Source organism: Grammomys surdaster, unplaced genomic scaffold, assembly GCF_004785775.1.
Source record: "Grammomys surdaster isolate TR1022 unplaced genomic scaffold, NIH_TR_1.0 126531, whole genome shotgun sequence".
Lineage (NCBI taxonomy): Eukaryota > Metazoa > Chordata > Mammalia > Rodentia > Muridae > Grammomys > Grammomys surdaster.
Genome location: NW_021621323.1, coordinates 8,409,273 through 8,431,328, shown reverse-complemented (window position 1 = coordinate 8,431,328; position 22,056 = coordinate 8,409,273). Strand labels below are relative to the sequence as shown.

Here is a 22,056-nt window from a genome sequence, read left to right as displayed (position 1 = left end):
AAAAAAAAAAAAAAAAAAAAAAAAGAAAGAAAGAAAGAAAGAAGTTGATGTGTTATAAATATTTTAAAAACAACACAAGTTGAACAAACAAATAACACAAACCAAACTTGGGAACATGATCCAGACCATAGATAGGGACATGTCCACATAGAGCTGCATTACAAACTGAGTGATAATTTATGTTTTGCCTGCATGTATGTGTGTGTTCCACACATGAGCCTGGTGCCTGTGGAGGTCAGAAGAAAGTGTCAGAATTATACATAGTTTAGAGCTATTATATGGGTGTTGGACATCAAATCAGGTCATCTCTCCAGCATGTAAAAATTCTCCTTAAATGTTCAAAATCTGACAGGAAGATGAAATTGCTTACTGTACAAGCTGGTGATCTGAGTTTGATCCCTGGAACCCGTGTAAAGTGGAAGGAGAGAACAGATTATACAAGGTTGTCCTCTGACCTCTATACACATGCCATGATATATGTATATTCTCCTAATAATAACTTTTTAAATGTTCAAAATCTATTTTTATTTGCTAAGTTTTCCAAGATACCTGAACAAAGACCCTGTGCCTATTGTCCTTTGTTGAAGGCATTCTAGCCACCTGTAGCTTCTGTATTGTTGAAACAAGTGTAAGAATTGTCTACAACCATGCTACAGTGAAGAGTGGGGTGGGGCAGAGAAGCAGAGGGGGATACTCAGTATCTCCAACCAGCTTCATCATGTGACAAAGTGGAAACCATCAAAAATCCTCTCAAAGGATTTGGGACCAAAATATCAACTGCAACCAAATGAAGTACTTATGGACTATATAAAGACTGATAGGCACACACATACATCCCCCTAAATGCAAATAGTAAAGATACAGGCAGAGGCTAAAGATTCTGATGGCTTCTGGACCTTTGGCTAAGGTCAAGTGTTGAGACCATCTGAGAAGGTAAAACTGAGAAGCTATGTGTGAGCTGGTCTCTAATACCAGCACTAAAGAAGTTGAGGTAGGAGGATTTTTACAAGCTCAAGGCCAGCTGAAGAAACAAATCAAAACAATAAAATGAATAAACAAATAGAAAAAAATAAACTACTCATAGATAAGAACCCAATAGGCTGGTCCTTCCTCACTGGGAAGACACCTGCTTTTCAGGCCTCCCTGCGGACAACCTTCCAGGGGGATGTCAGTCTTCCAGCAGCAAGCATGGATGAAGTAAGTTACTTAAGTAAGGCACTAGGTGTGTGCCAGGTTAGGGTGTACATGTCACCTCCACTCACTGCCATGGATGAAGTCATGTTCTACAGAATGCAGGTCAGAGGTAGCATAAATCACCTAAGAGTCACAGCTGTCAACAAATAACTTTCTATTACAAGAACTCACTTTCAAATGATGCGGTGAGGCAAGGAGGGAATTAAAATTAAACAGGATATTTTCACCTTGAATACTAACTGCGAAATCAGTAGAGATGCTAATTTGCTTTGTAGCCTTTGTACCGTGAGCATTGTTAAGGTAACTGAAGAAAAAGCCCATTGTCTCCTGTAGACTCTTACAGATCCTGTTCTTAGTAAAAGATCAGTGCTAACTGTTCGGTCATGAATAATGCTACGGGTCAATTAAGAAGGACAGTAGGCTACTTTAGCCACAAGGGGTGGGGTTGGTGGGATACTTGACGGTCACGAGCATCATGTATTTGACATTAATTTGAGACTGCTCAGGTACGTCTGCATTTTTCTTTCTTGGCTTTCTACGTTACAATATGAGCTTTGGGTGTGTCCTGAAGCTCTCCAGTGGTATCCGCTACATGCCCTTCCCAGCTCTTTTCCTTTCGAGTTTTTTAGTTTTTGAAGCTCAGACTCTTCCTTTGGTGGTATCCAGTTTATTAGTGAAGCCATCAAAGGCGTTCTTGTTGTTCCTGCTGCAGCATGCTTGCGATCCAACAGGTCTTTAGTTCTTTCTGAAAATGTCTGTCTCTGTCAACATTATCCACCCGTTCTTGCATCTGTCCATACCTTTTCTACTTATTTATTCATTAGCATATTAACTAAATAAGCCATTCCTGGGTCCAGCGAGATGGACCTGCTAAAGCTGACATCTGGGTTTTACATCCTGAAAGAAGAACTGGCTCACAGAAGTCATCTGACCTCCACTATATGTACACACACACACACACACACACACACACACACACACACACACACACAAACAAACAATACAAAAACCAGGCAGTGGTGGGCCATGCCTGTAATCCCAGCACTCAGGAGGCAGAAGCAAGCAAATCTCTGAGTTTGAAGCCAGCCAGGTCTACAGAGTGAGTTCCAGGACAGCTGGGCTATACAGAGAAACCTTGTCTTGAAAAAAAAAAAAACAAAGCAAAAAGCCTAAACACAATAAATAAATACAAATGTAATACAAATCTTGATTATTCTCATATTGGTACTACATTTGCTTCTATTTGGAGTACTTCTTCAATTTTTTTGGTATGCCTTACAATTTTTGGTTCAATGGCACACACTATATCCTTGTTAAGTTTGATGATGCTGGTGGAGGAACATTCTGCCCTGTTGTGACTAACCTGTCTTTTATGGGCCTGTGCCTTGCACTGTGAACTTCACCACTGTGGTTCAAAGTTATTTCAGGCAGCTGGGTAAAACTGGATTTCTGGAATGGTCTGCAGTTGGGTAGTTCCCTTCCTTCAGGTTAGGGTTAGGCTAGAATCTGATAAAATTCCAGAAATTATTAAAATGCTGGTGCCTCTAATTCCAGCAGTGGGCAAGGTGGGAGGTGGGACCTCTGTGAGTTCTAGTACAGCCTTATCCACATAGGGAAGCCTTGTATAAGAAAGGAAAAAAATTCAGAATGTAGGTTTTATTCATGTTTCTTGAAGTCAGGTGTTGAAAGTCTAATGAAATTCTCTGGCATATTTTAAAAGGATTTCTTTCCCCTCCTTGCCAGGAACTGTGTGGTGATGGGCTACACTACCAACTTTGAGGAACTGGGAGAGCTGGTGGCACAGGAGGTGCGAAGTGGGTGCCACACTGACTGGTTGATTGCAGAGTCTGAAATCCTTAGACACAGCAAGCCCCCCAGCAAGGCACTACCTGCCCAGGTTTTCGCACACTGACAATAGGTTGGGACAGTTCTTCCTGTGGACTGCTGACAAGCTATACCTTTCTTTCACTATCTGCCTACATCTCCTCAGCACTGAGACTATGGCTTCCTCTGATCTTTTTTTTGGGGGGTGGGGGGTGCAAGAACTTTATTCAAAGTGCAATGAACTTGTTAAGAGCTTAAAAGATAGGAAAAACTAAGACACCTCCCCATCAAACCAAAGAACAAGCACATGGAAGGCTCTTTCTAGATACTGTGGTAAGAGAGGTACGTCTATCTTTCTGCTTGACCTTCTTGGTGGTGACACTGGGCTCGACTTCCAAGGTGATGGTCTTGTCTGTCAGGGTCTTCACAACAATCAGCCTCCCAGTGACACTATTGAGAATGTCAAGGCAGAGATCCAGGGCATTCCCTCTGACCAGCAGAGGCTGATCTTTGCAGACAAGCAGCTGGAAGATGGCAGCACCCTGTCAGACTACAACATCCAGAAAGAGTCCACCCTGCTCTTGGTTCTTTGCCTCAGAGGTGGGATGCAGATCTTTGTGAAAACCTGACAGGCAAAATCCTCTGATCTTCTTATGACAGAGCCAAGCACTGTTGGTTGTCTTTTCTTTTCCTTTTTTTTTTTCTTTGCACTGTTGGTTTTCATCTCACTCATTTCTTTGTCATTTGGATGGAGTGGTGATTTTTATGTTCCTTACATGACAGACTGCAAACAGGAAGTCTGCCATCTTTAAAAAACAAAACAAAACAAACAACCCCACATCATTAACCCCCCACTCCAACTCTTTAACTGTGTATAAAGTCCAACTTTTACTTTATTCTTCTCTTTTTCTTTATTATTTCTCTTTTCCTCCTGCCTCAAGACTAGGTGTCTCACTGTATAGCACTGAATGACTATAATTCTCTATGTAGACTAGTCTGGTCTGGAATTCACAAAGATCTGCCTGGCTCTGCCTTTGGGGTATTGGTATTAAAGGCATACCCTACCACACCTGGCAAAACTTACATTTTGAAAGCTGTTGAAAATTGCTCATGACAAATCATCCACCTGTGACTGATTTATAAAAACCTATTTTGGGCCATACCATTGGTTCCACCATTTAAGAGGCAGAAAAAGGTACATCTGTTTGAGTTTGAGGCCAGCCTAGTATACTTAGTGAGTTCCAAGATATCCAGGGTTATGTAGGGAGACCCTGTCTCAAGAAAACAAACAAAAATTATTTTGTGGGGGCTCAAGAGATGGCTCAGCAGTTAAGACCATGGGCTGCTGTTCCAGAGGACCTATATAATTCTCAGCACCTATATGACTGTAACTCCATTTTTAGGAGATCCAAACCTTCTTATGGCCTCTTATAGCATCAAACACCAGGTAGTGCACAGATATACATGCAGGAAAACACTCATACACATGGGATAAAATATTAGTAATAAATAAGAAATGTATAAAGTAAAATTCAAAAGTTGGGGGGGTAGTTTTATTTCTTTTATTTAATGTATATGAGTATTTTATCTGCATCTATCCTTATGAGCTATGTGTGCCTAGTGACCTTGGAAAAATGTATCTGATTCCCTAGAACTGTAGTTAGAGATGGTTATGAGCCACCATCTGGCATTTTGGTTCTGGGAACCAAACCCAGGTCCTGTGGAAAAGCAATAAGGGTTCAAAGCCTCCAGGCCATGTGAGTGCTTTTGTTCTTTCTTTTCTTTTTTTGCTTTGGAGAGACAAGGTCTCACTATGTAGCTCTGTTTGTCCTGAATTTACTATGTAGACTAGGCTGGCCTAAAACTCAGAGATGCACTGCCTGTGCTTTCTCCCAAGTACTGGAATTAAAGGTGTGTACTACCAAATCAAGGTATGACTATTTGCTAATGTCAAGGACATCTGAAATCTAAAGAAGCTAGCTGAAAGATCTGTATCTCATCATGAGAGCAGATGCCAAGAGATACAGAAACCACAATCTCTCCAAGCCCCAAGGTTAGCAGACACACCTTGGAAGGCAGGAATCAACTGACCTCGCCTCTGCTTATAATTAGGTTGTTTAAAACTCAAAAATAGTGTTGCAAATCGTGTTTTTAAGCACACACTTGGAATACCATAACATTCTAAGAATATCGAAACAGAATACAGTTGCCATTGTGAAGCACACTTTAGGTACAATGTTTCCTTTGCTTCAGAAGCTCCTGGGATATTGTACTGCAAGGCATCCATCTGCAAACCCAGCCTCACTTTCATGCACTGGATGGATACTTTTGAAATCAAGTGTGAAATAACAGGACTTTGACAAACCAAAAGATTCAACTGGGGGATTGGCTAAGACACAATTAGAAATTCTACAAAGATAAGAAAATAGATTGTCCCCCCCCACACCAATTTCTGTTCTCTCTCCCCTGCTCTCCCTACATATGATCGCACCCCACTCCACCATGCTCCCCTCCCCATCCCTTCTTCTACCCAGTTCCTTCCATCAACCTCCGATATCTATTTTCTTCCTCCTTCTGAGAAAGATTCAACAACCTTCCCTTGGATCCTCCTCGTGGTTTGATTTCTTTGGGTCTGTTGATTATAGCATGGTTATCCTGTACTTCATGGCTAATAGCCACTTACAAGTGAGTACATATACAAATAATGACGCACCAACTGGGGACTAAGTATTCAAATGCCTGAGACTCTGAGGAGCATTTACTATTCAAACCAAGATACACAGTTCAATGAGTGAAAGGAAGGGTATTAGGCAGGGAGTCCTGTCTTGCCCTGATCAGCCATGGGTGAGCATGCATCTTCCCAGGAGGTAATTTCAACTGACAGTCCTTGGTAGGTCACAGGAGACATGGCAGCCAGGCTGGAGAGGATGTTATAGTATAGGTCATAAAAGGGCACATATGACATTGGCTGTGGAAGACAGATGTTGTATTTCTGTGTTGCTGGGAATTCTTAGTAAACTACACTGTAAAGAAATGTAATTGACTTCTTTAGTGAACACTACAAAAGTAGGAGATAAATAGTTGAGATTTAGAGACATGGGATGGGGGGAGGCCCCAGGGACTGTAGCGGGGCTGCTCTAGCTGAGACTCCTAGCAGTGAGGAACATGGATCCTGAAGTGGCCACTTCCTGTAGCCAGCCAGGACTCACGGTGGAGAGATAAGGACAGCAACCTTCTCACAAAACCTTCAACCCAAAATGAGTTCTGCCTACAAGACTGTGCAAGGACAAAGACCGCAGAGACAGAGGGAATGGCCAGCCAATGACTGCCCCAAAGTGAGACCCATCCCATGGGCAAGCCCCAATCCCTAACACTACTAATGCTACTCTGTTACACTTGCAGACAGGAGCCTAGCATAACTGCCCTGTGAGAGGCTCCACCCAGCAGCCAATGGAAAGAAATGCAGAGAATCACAGCCACACATTAGATGGAGCTCGGAGAGTCTTATGGAAGAGTTGGGAGAAGAATTGAGGGCCCTGAAGAAAACATGGACTCCACAGGAAAACCAACAAAGTTGGGCTCTTGGAGATTCCCAGAACTGAATCATCAACCAAAGAGTGAGCGTGGGCTAGACCTAGGCCCCTTACGTATATGTAACAGATGAGCAGCTTGGTCTTCGTACCACTCCCCCAACAACTGGAGCAGGGACTTGTCCCTAAGCCTGTTGCCTGCCTCTCTGCAGCTCCTGCTCCACTAAATGGACCGCCTTGTCTGACTCAGTAGGAGAGCATGCACCTAGTCCAGCAGAGTCTTGACGTGCAACAGGGGTAGAGGGGGATAGGAGGTCAGGGAACAGTAGTGGGGGGGACACCCAGAGGGGAGGGGTTCACCTTCTCAAAAGAGAAGGGCAAGGTGGAATGGGGGTAGGAATTGCATGAGGAGTACTGGGAAGAGAGGGGGACTGATAGCGGGATGCAAAGTGAATGAATAAATTAGAAAAAAAGAGAAAATAGATAAAAAACAAAAAGAAAATAGATAATAAGATAAAGTGATAACAAGAAAAATTCCTTAAACGGAATGAAGGTTTTTGTTTTAAGATTGTGCAGACCCTGGGTTCAGGGATACACACTTTCAATCCCAGAACTTAGAGGAAGGCAGAGGCAAAAGAATGTCTGTAAACTACATGGACCCTGTCTGGAAAAAAAATGAAAATAAATATACAGGATCACAGTGTTAAGAAGAACGACATTTTAAGTTATACCCTAAATACTTTGTAATGAGATTTTAGAGTTAAAGACTCAACTGCTTTCATAAGAAGCAGTTAGATGTTTAAAATGTTGACATAAGATATTACACAAGCAATACCAGATGGTTAGTAATCTTCCAATGTCTCCTAAATTCTTAATTAAAATGATTCCAAACTACCAGGTATGGTAGTGCATACTGAAATCCCTACTTGGTAGTCTGAGGCAGGAGGATCTAGAATTTGAGAACAGCCTGAACTACACAGTAAGACTCTGTTTCCAGAAAATAAAAATTTTAATTGCTCCAAATAATTTTAAACACAAGTATGTTTCTACTAACCATGCAGAAAAATGGAAAGTATTTTGGACAGGTTAGGACTGCTGTTATCTCCTGGACCTCCAAAATGCTTAGAGGTACAGAAAGAGAAGAGAAGAGGTGGATACGAGAGAGAACCATGATTAAGCCCAGGGAGGGCAAAAAGATGACAGAAAGTCTGTGCGTTGCAGCACAAGATGAGACCTTAAGAAAAATACACTTCCTATTCAAAGCCTCTGACCTCCACAGCATTCAGTCACATAGACCCACACTCCTGGTCAGAAATAATCATTTAAGCCGGGCAGTGGTGGCGCATACCTTTAATCCCAGTACTTGGGAGGCAGAGGCGCAGATTTCTGAGTTCGAGGCCAGCCTGGTCTACAAAGTGAGTTCCAGGACAGCCAGGGCTACACAGAGAAACCCTGTTTCAAAAAATCAAAAAAAAAAAAAAAAAGAAAGAAAGAAAGAAAAAGAAAAAGAAGAAAGAAGAAAAAGAAAAGAAAAATAAATAATCATTCAAAGAAGAAAACAAGAAACAATTAAGAGTTTTCAAGGGAAAAAATGAATATTTATAGGAAGATCTGAGGGTGTTTGTGAAAGAAACCAAAGTATAGCATCATTTTAAGGAATTTAAAGAATACATGAAGACAAAATTCTCTCAAGTTGATGCTTAAAATATTAACACCTGAAGCAAGGCAAATTCTGTGTCAGGATCGCTCCTCCTGCTCGGCATATCCATGCCTTGGGATGAGTTCTAAAGATCACAGTCACAACTGTAAGCGATCTACCTGTTTCAGTTAGCAGTAAGAAACAATATATACACACACACAGAAACTAGCTATAAATGAACACTAGGATATATTTATTTATTTTGTGTTGCTAGGATCAAACTGAAGCCAAGTCTTTCCCATGTTTGCAGGTCTATGAGCTATATAGCCTTTGCCCTCAAAATATGAAACTTACAGACTTATCAATACAGAATGATAGCATACAAAACAGAAAATTTGGGTCTGGAGACACACTCTTCCTCATATATTAAGTAAACAAATTCAATAAAAAGCATTATGATATAAGGGAGGGAAGAAAAGAAATAAATGCTGGAAAAATACTAAGTTTCACATCTCACGTTTGTCGGAGGTAGGTCACGGGGAGGGGGTCAACATGGCATGGTTCAGTTTTTGTTTTGTTTTCTTGAGACAGGGTCTCTCTGTTTAGCCTTGGTTGTCCTGGAACTCTGGAGACCAGGCTGGCCTTGAACTCAGAGAGATCCCCCTGCTTCTGGCTCCCGAGTAAACTAAAGGTGTGTGCCACCACCACCACCACTACCACCACCACCACCACCACCACCACCACCACCACTACCACCAGCTGGCACTGTTCAATTTTAAAAATGAAATGTTCTGTGATGAGGAAAAAAACTCACATTTTAATGATATTAATTTAAATGTTTAATTTGTACCGAGTACAGTGGTGCATGTGTATAGTCTCACCACTTGGAGGCAACAGGATCAGAAGTTCTCCTCCAATATCTAGCAAGTTCCAGGGTAGCTTGGGCTACACACATGCTTGGTGTGGCAGTGCATACCTTTAATCCTTGCACCTGAAGACAGAATTAGGCTGGCCTCAAGTTTTCCATTAAATCATCTGAAAGTTCATACCTTCCTGGCTCCATCTCCCGAGAGCTGGGAACCTAGCTGTGAGCCACCACCCCATGAACTCTTTACTATTGATAGTTTTTAGACCATGCATGCAATCATTTAATATTTCTAAAGTCAAGCTTATTTTCATATCCCTAATAAAAACAATAGAGGAGAGTCACAAACAGGTGACAACAGGAGCTAGTGTATCTGACTGCAGCAATCCAAAGGACAGAAATGATTCTCCATCTCTTTATAGATTATGCCACTATGCTGTGTGTTCTTTCTCAGGCCCAATACTGGGAAAGTTATGCCAAGTTCAGACCAAGGACCATCCAGGCAATAGAGAAATCAGTCCTTCGAGTAATGATAGGAAAATATCCCAGGAAAGTCCTCAGATGCATAGATAGTCTATAAATAGCTATGTAGCTTATGTTGGCCTCAAACTTATGGCAGTCCTCCTGCCTCAGCTTCCATGATGCTGGAATAACAGGCAAAGGGATCAAAACCCTGATTCTTGTGCACTCCGTAGAAGCAAAGATGATGGTCACTTTCTTCCTATTCTAGACAAATAAATGCTCAACACACACCTGAAGAGCAAACATCATCCACTGAATCACTGAAACTTGACATCCCACTGGCTCCTCTTAGGAACATATCAACATTTTTGGCTGTTCCATATTGCAGATGGTGAAGCAGGTACAGAGAGGATAGAGCAACAGGATAAAGACACACATACCTAATGAAAAAGAAAGCCACCATTTGAGAAGTCTCCTGTGGCATGATCTAACTTACATATGGAATCCGAGGAAACAGAAATCATCAGAACAGAAAGTGGTTAATATTGCCTGTGTTAGAATTAAATATTGCCGGGCTGGAGAGATGGCTCAGCGGTTAAAAGCACTGACTGCTCTTCCAGAGGTCCTGAGTTCAAATCCCAGCAACCACATGGCCGCTCACAACCACCCATAATGAGATTTGATGCCCTCTTCTGGTAAGACAGCTACAGTGTACTCATAAATAAAATAAATAAAAATTTAAAAAAAAAGAGAATTAAATATTGCCTCTTTAGCAACACCAGCAAGCTGACGTTCCTTTATAGTCTTCTCTCGTTTCACCTCAGTCCTTAGAGTCTATATATCTGGTCACAACGCACAATGCTGTGTATGAACTACGTTTTTCATATCTAATAAATAATAATTTAGAAGTGTGCTGAAGGTGGTTACTGTCAAAGGGGTAACCAAGTAAGTGCTTAGAAAGGCATTTTACTTTACACTTAAAATATCAAACACGTAAAATATCAAACAGAGGATACGGCTCGGAGGTCAAGTGGCCCAAGGCCTGTAAAACAATCAATGAAAAAATCAAATCCAAGCCAGGCAATGGTGGGACACACCTTTGATTCCAGCACTTGGGAGGCAGAGACAGGTGGATTTCTGAGTTTGAGGCCAGCCTGGTCTACAGAGTGAGTTCCAGGACAGCCAGGGCTACACAGAGAAACCCTGTCTTGAAAAAACAAAAAAAAAGAAAAAAAGAAAAAAGAAAATCAAATCCAAACAAAGACACAGAATTAAACCTATAGTTTATAAGAACTATTAAAAGTGCAAAGAACAAGAAAAATTTCAAATATTTGACAATTTGTTACAAGAAGAAATCAGTTTACAGTCAATCTTAGAATTTTCATAACTAGTGACAGTGTTTATTATTCACTGAAAACTATTAATGTCGTCATTCTGCATGTTTTCCTCTCACCCAGCTAGCACGTCTCTATGTTCAACACTTGCTGACACTCAGCTGGATACACATACAAGCACTTCACTATTAAACTGCATATAAAATTATCTCTCACTTTACTTCCTCTCCCCCTCATCAGGGATGTGCCAAACGATTTAGCCAGGTATGCATTCTAGCATTATTGAAGCCGAGGCAGGAGAACTACCACAAGTTTGAGGGCAGCCTAAGCTATGTAGTAAGCTCAAGGACAACCTAGGCTACACAAGGAGACTCAGTGTTCCTGGGCAGCCTGAGGTACATAGTGAGACCGAGTCTCAGAAAACAGCTACCTGCTGCATCTCAGTTGCTAACACAGGGAACCCACGATTGGACACAACACAAACACAACTCTAAACCTGCTCTGACTTTACATATCAGAACCAGCCTGCTTACAACAACAACAGATCAAGCATACACAAGATGAGACATTTAAAGTCATGATGCTGAAAGAGAGAGAGAGAGAGAGAGAGAGAGAGAGAGAGAGAACAACAACAACAACAAAAAACCAAAAAGCCCTCCAGACCCTTTATGAATAAATACAAATGAAAATCCCCAGAACTCAACACTAGGGAAAGGAGGAAGTCCTAAGTGAAAGCTTTGCTTTCTTTCTACTAAGTTGACCCCCAGGGTGAGATGGGTCCTAAGCAGGGTTAGGACAGCCATCCAACAAGGCAGATTTCAGATGCCAGTGTGGGGGTGAGAAGAGAGGAGCCTGGGAAGTATCAACTTTCTCTGGCCATAGTTCCTACTTTGGGGAATTGGATCAGGGATTCACCTCTTGAGACCCCAAAATGAAAAAAAGGATTTTCTTCCTCTTTTTTTCTTTTAAATTGAAATGGCTTTTTTTCATACACTATGTTCTGATTATGATTCCTCCTCCCTCAGCTCCTCCAAGATCCTCTTTTGTTAATTGAATGGCATTTGTGAGAAGGGGCCATGCTTAATGCTCTGGACACTCTAATTAACAGAACCAAGGCATCATCTACCAAAACAAATAAACAAAAAGGCTGGCAAGACCCGCTCTGTGCACCTCAGGAGATTAACCTAAGCCTGCACACAGGCTCAGCTTGCCAGGCTTTGGTAAGCAAACTTTGAATTGAGCAGGCCTCACTTAAACACCTTGATCTTGGGGTCATGACCCGGTCAGAGCCTGGAGAGGAGTTTTTGACTATTAATTAAGGGGGCGGGGCCCAGCCCCAGACACAAAAGCGTCCTCTCTCCCCAGGGTTGCCTAAGTGTTTGTAAACAGTGCTGCCACGAGTTAGCCCACGTGTCCAACTGACAAGGTCCTGCTTAATACACTTGAATGCTTCTTTTGCACACAGAAACCTACTTTCTTAGCCGTGAAAATGTACATGTGGATGACTAAGAATTTGCTCTAATGAGGATTTAGTTTATCTTTATTCTTTCTTGTTTATTTAAATTACTTTAAAATTAAATATAGTGGTGTTGAAGGCCTCAGTGCTTAAAAGCACTGGCAGCTCTACCAGAGGATTGAGGTTCACCCCAAACACCCATGTAACATCACAATATCTAGAACTCAAGTTCTGAGAGATATGACATCCTCTTTTGGTTGCTTCAGGCACCAGGCATGCACACAGTGCACATTACATACACCCAGACAAAACTCTTTTTTTAGATGTATTTATTTTATACATGTGAGTATGCTGTCGCGCTGTCTTCAGACACACCCAAAGAGAGTATCAGATCCCATTACAGATGGTTGTGAGCCACCATGTGGATGCTGGGAATTGAACTCAGGACCTCTGGGAGAGCAGTCAGTGCTCTTAACTGCTGAGCCACCTCTCAGCCCCAGACAAAACTCTTAATAAATAAATTAAAACAGATCTTAAGGGCTGGAGAGATGGTTCTGTGGTTAAGAGTAGTAGCTGCTCTTCCAGAAGACCTGGGTTCAATTCCCAGCACCCATGTGGCAGCTTATAACTGTCTGTAACTCCAATGCTGGGACTTGGACAGCCTCACACAGACATGCATGCTGGCAAACCGCCAATGACTATAATATAAAAATAAGTTATATATTAAAAAAACAAATCTTAAATTTTAAAAATGACATGTTCTTTATCTCTTAACACTTGAGATATGCACTTTGTAGAAATTATTTCAAATCTATTCGAAAGAAACCTATAAAATTTTCCACTTGAAAAAAAAGAATGTTTTAAAAAGAACGAGATCATTTCAAGCTAGTGAAAGCTTAGTTCCCAAAGCTAATGGCCGACTTGTAGCAGTAATCAAACCCAAGCCATTGAGAAGGAGATCAGGGAACCATCTGCAGAAATGTCTGCTACCTTTCTTTGTTTCTGATTTCCCATGAATTAGAGGGTTCTAAATTAAAATACAATCTTGCTTGAATGCCAGCCTAAACATAAATAATGTCACAAGACAAAATAATAATCATGTAGGTGTTATTTGCATAAATAAGCAGAATTTAGAGTATAAAATTTTAAATATGTTCTTTCTAAGATATACCTAAGGTTTTACTAAAAGAAAAATTTATGTGTTAAGCATTTTTAAGTTGGGGGATTCCTTCTTCCCTCATATCTGAAAAGTATTTATTTATGGGTTGTGTTCCTTTTGTTAAACTTTAAAATAGAAACGTGAGTGCCTTAGCACTCATTTTCAGACTCTCGCCTGAAACTCACAGTTGACCAGCCAACTTAATTTGCAGAAAAGCTTTCTCATTCTAATTACAGAGCAGTGAAAATTAAGCCTTTTAGTGCAAAAGTCGTGAAAGGTGCAAAAAACTGAGATCATGCTGCAGCCGACACCCAATATGAAGACTCTGAAACTTCAGATCAGGAACTTTTTGCAAAAGTGGGGCTGTGCAGAACAGACAGACAAGGAGCAAGTGGGCAGTAGTGGGCCTCGGTGCTGTGGATGGAATGCAGCTGTGACTGGAATGGGCTGGAACAGGCCAGTGTACTAATGGTCCCACCTGTGGCCATGCACCACGTCAACCTTAGAGGATTACAGCCTTGTCCTAATGGGTGACCTTCTAATTGCAGACAGGGGAGAAACAGAGAAGAGTAACTCAGATACCACGGCATATCACCTGGCTTCCATCACCCTCACTTCGGCCACTGTTGGTTTGTTTTTTGTTTAAGACAAATTACAAAAACAAAGTAAAATGGAAGGCTCTGTGGATCGTTCCCATTAAAGTGTAATACTCTGTGAAGAAAGTCGTTAATTTGATAAGGTGCGTTTTAGCAATGTCCATGAAGCCGTAACCATGACAAGTACTATGGCTACAGTACCCAGAGAGCAAACTTTGTTTGGTAACTCAGAACAGTCACAGTAGCAAACCCCAATGTACTATGGCACAGCACACCTTAATGAAAGGTAGTCTCCCCCTGTGCCTGGCCACAGGCAGGGTTCTCTGAAAAGAACAGTCCATCAGCAAAAACAACCCATCATTTCTTTTGAATATGTTTTATTTTTTCACAGAAATTATTTGTAAATGTAAAGTTTAAAATATCAACAAGTCAGGCATGGTAGGGCATGTCTTTAGTCTCACAACTCAGAAGGCAGAGACAGGAGGATCTCTGAGTTTGAGGCCATCCTGGTCTACAGATTGAGTTCCAGGACAGCCAGAGCTACATAGAGAAACTCTGTCTTGAAAAACAAAAACAAAACAAAATCAACAACAGGGAGAACTAGCACGTGCTCTTAACCAATGAGGACCTGGGTTTAGTTTCCAATCCAATACCCACATGGTGGCTCAAAATTATGTTACTGCAGTTCCCAGAGATCTGGCGCCCTCTCCTGACCTCCACAGACATCAGGCACACACATGGTGTACAGATACACATGCAGACAGAACACTGATTCACATAAATCATTCTTTTTAAAAAAGCAACCACAGATGCAGACAAGTACCTTAAAGTTAGCATCTGACATCCAGGAGGCTGAGGCAAGAAGATCAGGAGTTCAAGGTCAAACAGGGCATAGTGGTACGTGTTTATAATCCTAGTACTGGAAAGGTGAAGGAGAAAACTTTTGATTTTAAGGCTAGCACAAGAAAGACGCTGTCTCAAAGAGAGGGAGGAGAGAGAAGAAAGGAATGCCAACGCCATCTTGGGCTAAATCAAATTTTAGGTCAGCCTGGGATAGCAAGGCAAAACCAACAAATCACAATGCTCCAATTTTGCATAGGGGTGGGGAATCAAATTTTGGAAGTTCATAAAAGTAAAAACAAAGGACTAAAAGTAGTAAATAACTAAAAATTATCATGATCTGACTATAAAAATCTACCTTCAATAAAGTGATTCTCAAGTACTAAGAGAAACTAGGGAGCTGGACACAACAGCAAGGCCTGCTATCCCGGCATCAAAAGGTAGATCTCTATGAGACTGAGGCCAGCCTGGTCTACATGGTCTACATGGTCTACATGGTGAGATCTTGTTTTGCAAAAAGATTCAGACTTTACAATCTGATGAGACCTACTACTAATGCCTTTCTGTTTTCAGCTGGATAAGACCTCAAAATTGTCTAGTAATTTGTTGATAAAATATTCAATCTACAGATTTCATACCTAGATTTTACTATACATTCGGCATCCGTCATAACAATGACAGCCCTTTACTATTTCTTAGGCTCTGCCTCCTGAACTAACTGCAAAAGGCTACATAACTGGATATAGTTTGCTAAAACATGGTGCAATCACATGCATAACGGAGAATTGTGCCCAGCTTCTCTGTGTTCAAGATCATGAGATAAAAAGACATAGAACTAGGTATACACAGGGATGAACGAGTGGAGAAAGTCAAGAAAGAGAGGCAGACAGGCAGACACAAAGATAAGTATGGCAGCACACATCCATAACCAAAGCACAGAGGAGGCTGAGGTAGAAGGAAGCTATCATGGACTACATAGCAGGACGCTGTCTCAAAAAAAAAAAAAAAATGCAGCATTGGATGTGAAAGTTTGTGCCTGTAATCACAGCATTACAGAGACAGGATTGGCATGAGTGTGATGCCAGTTTGGGCTACATAGCATGGTCCTACCATAAAAACAACTTTAAAACACAAACAAACAAATCACTATTTCTCAAGGGAAAAATGATTGCTTAGCATACCTGAGACCCTGAGTTACACACACACACACACACACACACACACACACACACACACACAAGTTGAGTTGAATCAACTGAATCAATGCCAGCTTCCTGGGTATGACACTGTACTAAAGTTGTGCAAAATGTCACCACTAGAGGAGAGACCAGGTCATATACATAGGATCTGTGTACATTGCTTCATATAACTGTAGAGATTCTATAACTATTTCAAGAAAAGCTTCAAATAAAAATATGTAATTCCGGTATAAATTTATTGAAAGCCACTAAATCCTATGGTGAGGATGGGTGACTTAAACAGGAGCCATTCATTGGCTTTTCCTGTAGAACTTACATTAAGGAAAAAACAGCATCACTACCTACCACCCTGACCATGCCCATCACCGAGGCCTGTAAAAAAAAAAAAAAAAGTTTTTGGTAGATCCTGCTAGTGAATAAAAAGATATAGAAATTAGCAACTGTTCAACAGACAGAAAGAAATCTAATTTAAAAAGAAAAATTTGCAGTATATTTAGAACAACGATGAATTTATTTTATGCTCTAAATTATCCTTCAAAAATACTTCATCCCAGTTTAGTCATCTTTGGTTTTAATTCTCAGACTATTAGGATATGATTTCACATCAGTTTCTTAGATGGGCATGGTAAGTACTCAGAAGATGGGAGTCTGGAGGACTGCAGCAGGTCTGAGGCCAGCTTGGGTTGTACAGTAAGTACCAGGTCATCCACAGCAAGACCTTATCTCAAACTAGAGCTGAAGAGATGGCTGGGCAGTTAAGAGCACTGACTGCTCTTCCCAGACCTGGGTTCAGTTCCCAGCACTCATGTGGTAGATGAAAATCTTCTGTAACCCCAGTCCCAAGGGATCTGATGATGCCCTTCTCTGGCATCTGCTGGCACTGTACAGAGAAATACACATAGAAAGACAATAAACACAGAAAACATATTTTTAAAACTGCAGGTTTTCCAGGGCTACACAGAGAAACCCTGTCTCGAAAAACAAAAAAACAAAACAAAACAAAACAAAAAAACCTGCAGGTTAAAATTATTGAATGTGTTTTCCAAAAATATTTAAAACCTACCATTCTACTTGCTAAAGCATAGAACATTTAAATACTTTTTTTGCCTATACATTTCTGATCTGAGATTTTCCATTTTTAAATATTTCTTTATTTATTTTGAGAGAGGGCTTCTCTAGATAACCCTGGATATCCTGGAATTCACTATGTCCACCAAGTTGGCCTCAAACTTGCAAAGATCTGCTAGCCTCTGCCTTCTGAATGCTGGGATCAAAGGCATATGCTACCACATCCAGCCTAAGATTCAGCTGTCTGCTGAGGCTGAAGTAGGGTGTTGGAATCCTTGGACGTGTAGTTAATAGGTGTTTGTAAGCCACTCAGTGTAGGTAGTAGGATTCAAACTCCCATCCCTATGATTGAGCAAAGTATTCTTAACTGCAGAGCCTTCTTTCCAATCTCTTAAATACCTTTTATAACACATGGAGAAAGTCAAAACTGAGAATTTGCTACATTGGAAAGGGCAACTCAAGGTCAACTCTATTGAGAAGGATGATATATCTATCTTAAACCTGGAATTTTCTGCAATGTCCATTTTATAGTCAGAATAACTTGAAAATAAGCAAGCACAAAGTGAACACAAGTCTTCCTGCTGGTGCTCACAATGATACACATGCTCTGGCTGCCCCTCCTCCCCTGCTGGACCCTACATAAAACCAACAGATGCACTGTATAACCTCATTCAATAATGTCACAGTATTCACTTAGTTCTGGCAGCAAACTGTAATAAAAACCAGAGCGCTAGACCCAAGTAAATAATGTGTGTTTGGCAAAAACCACCGTGGCTGTGTTCTTCAGCACAGTTTCCAAGATAACCACCAGCTCTGCTTGGCAACTAGACTGTCCCACAGTTAAGGCTCCAACTGTAAAGCTGGCTTTCAAGACATTTTCCTGCTGCTGGCTTTGCTCTGCTGTTCCTCCTAGGAACTGCTATTCAATGGCAGCATAATCTTTGAGAAAGCATAATTTTAATGAATCAATACTGTCCCATTGAAGAAACAATTATATTATGTATTCAAGTCATAAGCTGTGTAAGATTATGAGATTTGATGATGGAGAGATGGCTCAGCAGTTAAGCACACTCACTGCCCTTGGGAGAGGATCTGGGTTCCAAGGAGCACCCATGTGGCACTCACAACCTGACCCCAGATCCAGAGGCATCAATATCCTCTTCTGGCCTCCAAAGGTACCAGGTGTGCATGCAGTACACATACATACCTGCAAGCAAGCACTCATACACAGAAAACAAATCTTTTTTAAAATAACAATTGAAGAAGTAGGAGTGATGACAGCATAAAGTCAGATCTAGTATAAAATACCAGGTAGCCTAAAATACTGGCATTTCACATCATCTCCTTGTTTGTCTGTTTGTTGAGGTGTCTCATTCTATAGCCCAAGTTAGCTCTAATTTTTTTTTTAACCATCTTCCTGCCTCAGCTTGCCAAGTGCTAAGCTTACAGACTTGAGATTAGACATTTCTAGGACATTTGATATGATGACAATTTCATTTAAGAATTGGTTAATTTGCTTGGGTAATGATGGAACATAGAGTTTCTTTTCAATGTGTCAGTGAGTCATAAGAAGGATTTCCAAATGAGTCGAGCAAACAAGGAAATAGTGGCACTTGGCTTACAACAGGGTCTGGGTGGAGCTAGAGAAATTGATAGGGAATTTCTAGCTTCAACAGATGAAACCAAAAGGAAACACAAACCCAGCAGCCAATGAGGACTGGGGAAGTCATCCTAAAGAGTCCAAAGCAGGTGTGCAAATTGCATGAGAAGTGTTGGTGATGCCAATATGCAGGGCCATATGTCCCCACATGGAAAGTACACCATCCCCCAGGTTCCCGGCACAGACTTAAACAGTAAATCTACAGAGAGCCTTAAAGAATACTTTAAGTGAGTTTAACTAAACCAAAGCCTGGTTCCAGGTTATTCTTTCATTAGTTCAAGATGTGAATTGATAAAACAATGTACATTTAAAGGTACCAGTCTTGTTATTGTTTTAATATTTTTTTCTAAAGTAAAATCAATCGAAATAGCTCTTAAGAACTTTTAGAATACTTAGGTGGCACTTTAACACACACGGTAAATGAAAGGTTACTGTAGACTCTCCATCCCATGCTTGTTTAAATAATTTCTCTAAGAAATGAGAAAGTGTTTCTTTTTATTCAGAATGCTCAATAAGATACAAAATTTCCCTGAAACCCTTAAAATAATATTACTTAGCAGCTGTTTTCAGCAGAAAAATGAAATTCACCAAGTAACAAGAATCTAAACTTCCCAGCAGGAAAGAGTAGGCCTCTATGATAACATAAAGAATAAGCCAACTTAAGCATTCTTATTGATAAGAATGGAAAACACTTTCATGTAGTTTGAGGGCATAAAATATCATGAATCTGAAAAGTTGCCCACCAAAGAAGTCATGACACACTAGTCTACTAGTGAAACAAATTACTTATTTTTAATTCTAGATTGCTGGAATAATTGACCATAGTTTTCTCAACTGACAATAGACATTTATGAGAGAAGGAAAAAAAAAACAGCTCTGTGTTTCCTCTACTACTTTAGGGCAAGTCAGAACCAATGAACTGCTTCTGTTCAGGAATGAGTAATGTTTCTTCCCTCTGGTCATGTGAATGAGCCCCTAGTACCAAGCTTAAAGCAAACTTAGCCACATTTCTCATTTCTGAGAACCAAAACAGAAAGACTTGTAAAGTAAACTACTAAGGGTTTGGAAATTTGACTTACACAGCGGCATGCCTTTCCCTCTACCCTGTAATCAAATCAACCCCTACTGATCTTAAGTTTAAGCCCCAATCTTTCACAAACACTCTTCTGCTTAATAACAGTTTTTTTAAATTAATATTTATTATGTTGTGATTTATATTGCATTCAAAATACATTATAAAACACACATACAAACATGGAGAAGAATGTAACTCCTCTTCAGTGTTTCAACTTTCCATTAAAATGCAAATGTAATGATTTCATTAGCTAAGCTACAATACCCACAGTCTTAAACCAAACCAATATATTTTCCCTGTGAATCCCAACATCCCCTAACATGTAATCTGATCCTTATGCTGGTTTCTTGCTGATGAATTCTGAGTATGAATTTTACCATTATAATCCTATTTAGAGCAAAGTGTGACTTGTGATTCTTAAAGCTATGGATGTATTCTGCTCCCCAGATAGACAAACACCACAACATCTTGCTAAATTTTAGGCAAACAACTTGGGAAACACAAAGCAAACAAACAAACCTACTTCTATTCCAGATAATTAATCGGAAGAAAGAAAAATTGCCCAAAGCAAACAAAATCTATCATGAAGTCATTAGCAAACAAGTAACATGTCTTTTAACTCGACCTTCTCAAGAATTTGTCCAGGCCTCACTTGGTTTAGCCAAATGTAGAAAACTCTCCATAGAAACCCTATTAGCTTTCTAACAGTAAGCAAACAGGTCTAGGGAATAGAGTCAAGATCTGAGTGAAGAGTGGGGAGGGGTGTGTGTGAATGACCAAATAAAAGAGTGAAAGCCAGACTTAAGGAAATTTGGGACCGGACTGTTATAGATCTTCGCTGGGATTGGATTTCACTTCTTTGGGCTCCCCTGACCTTGCCTTCTCCAACTCAGAACGCTTCGCCCGCCCCCTCCCCTGGCCTGCGCCTGCCTTTGTGTGTGCCTGTCACTTAAGGGGAACAGAACGAAGCTGATTCGGGGGGAAGCACAAAGCCAACACAGAGATGTACACAGATTCTCTTACACACATTTCCCAAACTGGAAGGCACAACCCACGCAGAGCTTGTGAACCTTGAGAAAAGTGGGTTCTGGTCTTGTTTCGGGGAGCAAAGAAACTATTCTTTCCTCTCTCACTCAGCGCCACTAACAAAACGCGCGGACTCGAGAGAAAAAAGAAAGAATGAAAAAAACTCCACGTAGTGGATCCTGAATCCACTCACTGTGACATCTGTCTAGTGTAGTAGTCCGGGGGTGGGGGGGACAAACGTGCTGAAAGCGGGAGACACAAACCCAGAACAGGACCCAAACAAACACTACTGGAGATAAAAGAGTCAAACACACCGGGTCAGTGTTCTTTCCGGGGTGTCTGAGGATGAACTAGGGGCTCCTTTGACTTACACTAAGGACAGGGGGAAGGAGGATCAAAAGAGAAAGTGGTGGTCCCCAAAGATGAACTCTTTCAGGAAGGCAACCCCAAGAAAACACTCACTTTCCTGAGACTGAAAGGCCAGAAGAGCGACTGGTGGGAGGTACAAAGGTAAGTTTTCTGGGTACGGAGGGGAGACACGCATTAGCAGGAAGAAGGGACCCCAGAAGTACAGGTTGCAGGAAAAAGGGGGTGCTGAATTAAAACTATATTTGTCAGCCATGTTGAAGAAGCTCCAGTAATTTGTGAGGCTTCCCTCTTCCCTCTTGGTATTTGTGGGTGACATGACAGTCCCCGCAAGGCCGAGAGTAAGAGAGAGAGATTGGAAAGGAACCATTCCGCGGCTGAAAAGAGTGGGGAGAGAAAGAGATAGAGAGAGACAGGCGCGGACAGCAGCGCTCTGACCTGGTTCTGGTCCCTCAGCCTCTCAGTCTGCCGCCGTCGCAGCCCGGTCTCCTTTCTAACAAATCCTACAGGGCAGCCATCTTGCTTCCTTCTGCTCCTCTACGAAAGCAGCCTCGCCTCCGCATCAATATTCATAAGGCAGTTTGACGTCTGTTCTCTGGGCTCGGCGGGGCCGGCTCTCGGGCGGCCGCCGAGGGGGCGGACGTGACTGGCATGCGAGCGGCGCGGGCGCGAGCGCAGGCGCGGGCGCGGGCTGTGCGCTCGCTCCCTCGAGGGGTCGCGGCGGGGACCGGGGCTGTGCGCTCGCTCCCTCGCGGGAACGCGG

At 41.4% G+C, this 22,056-nt stretch overlaps 1 protein-coding gene across 5 annotated transcripts in view; it reads right to left on the bottom strand.

Annotated features, from left to right (window-relative positions):
- Nucleotides 1-21,797, bottom strand: part of Tet2 (tet methylcytosine dioxygenase 2) — a 73,526-nt gene extending 51,729 nt beyond the window's left edge. For 4 of the 5 annotated variants that reach the window (XM_028760405.1, XM_028760406.1, XM_028760408.1 and 1 more), the window contains exon 1: nucleotides 21,732-21,787. The gene's annotated coding sequence lies outside the window, so the exon portion shown is untranslated. Of the gene's footprint in view, nucleotides 1-21,731 lie in introns of all 5 variants that reach the window. The other variant, XM_028760410.1, reaches the window with a different exon arrangement.
- Nucleotides 21,798-22,056: the final 259 nt, after the last annotated feature.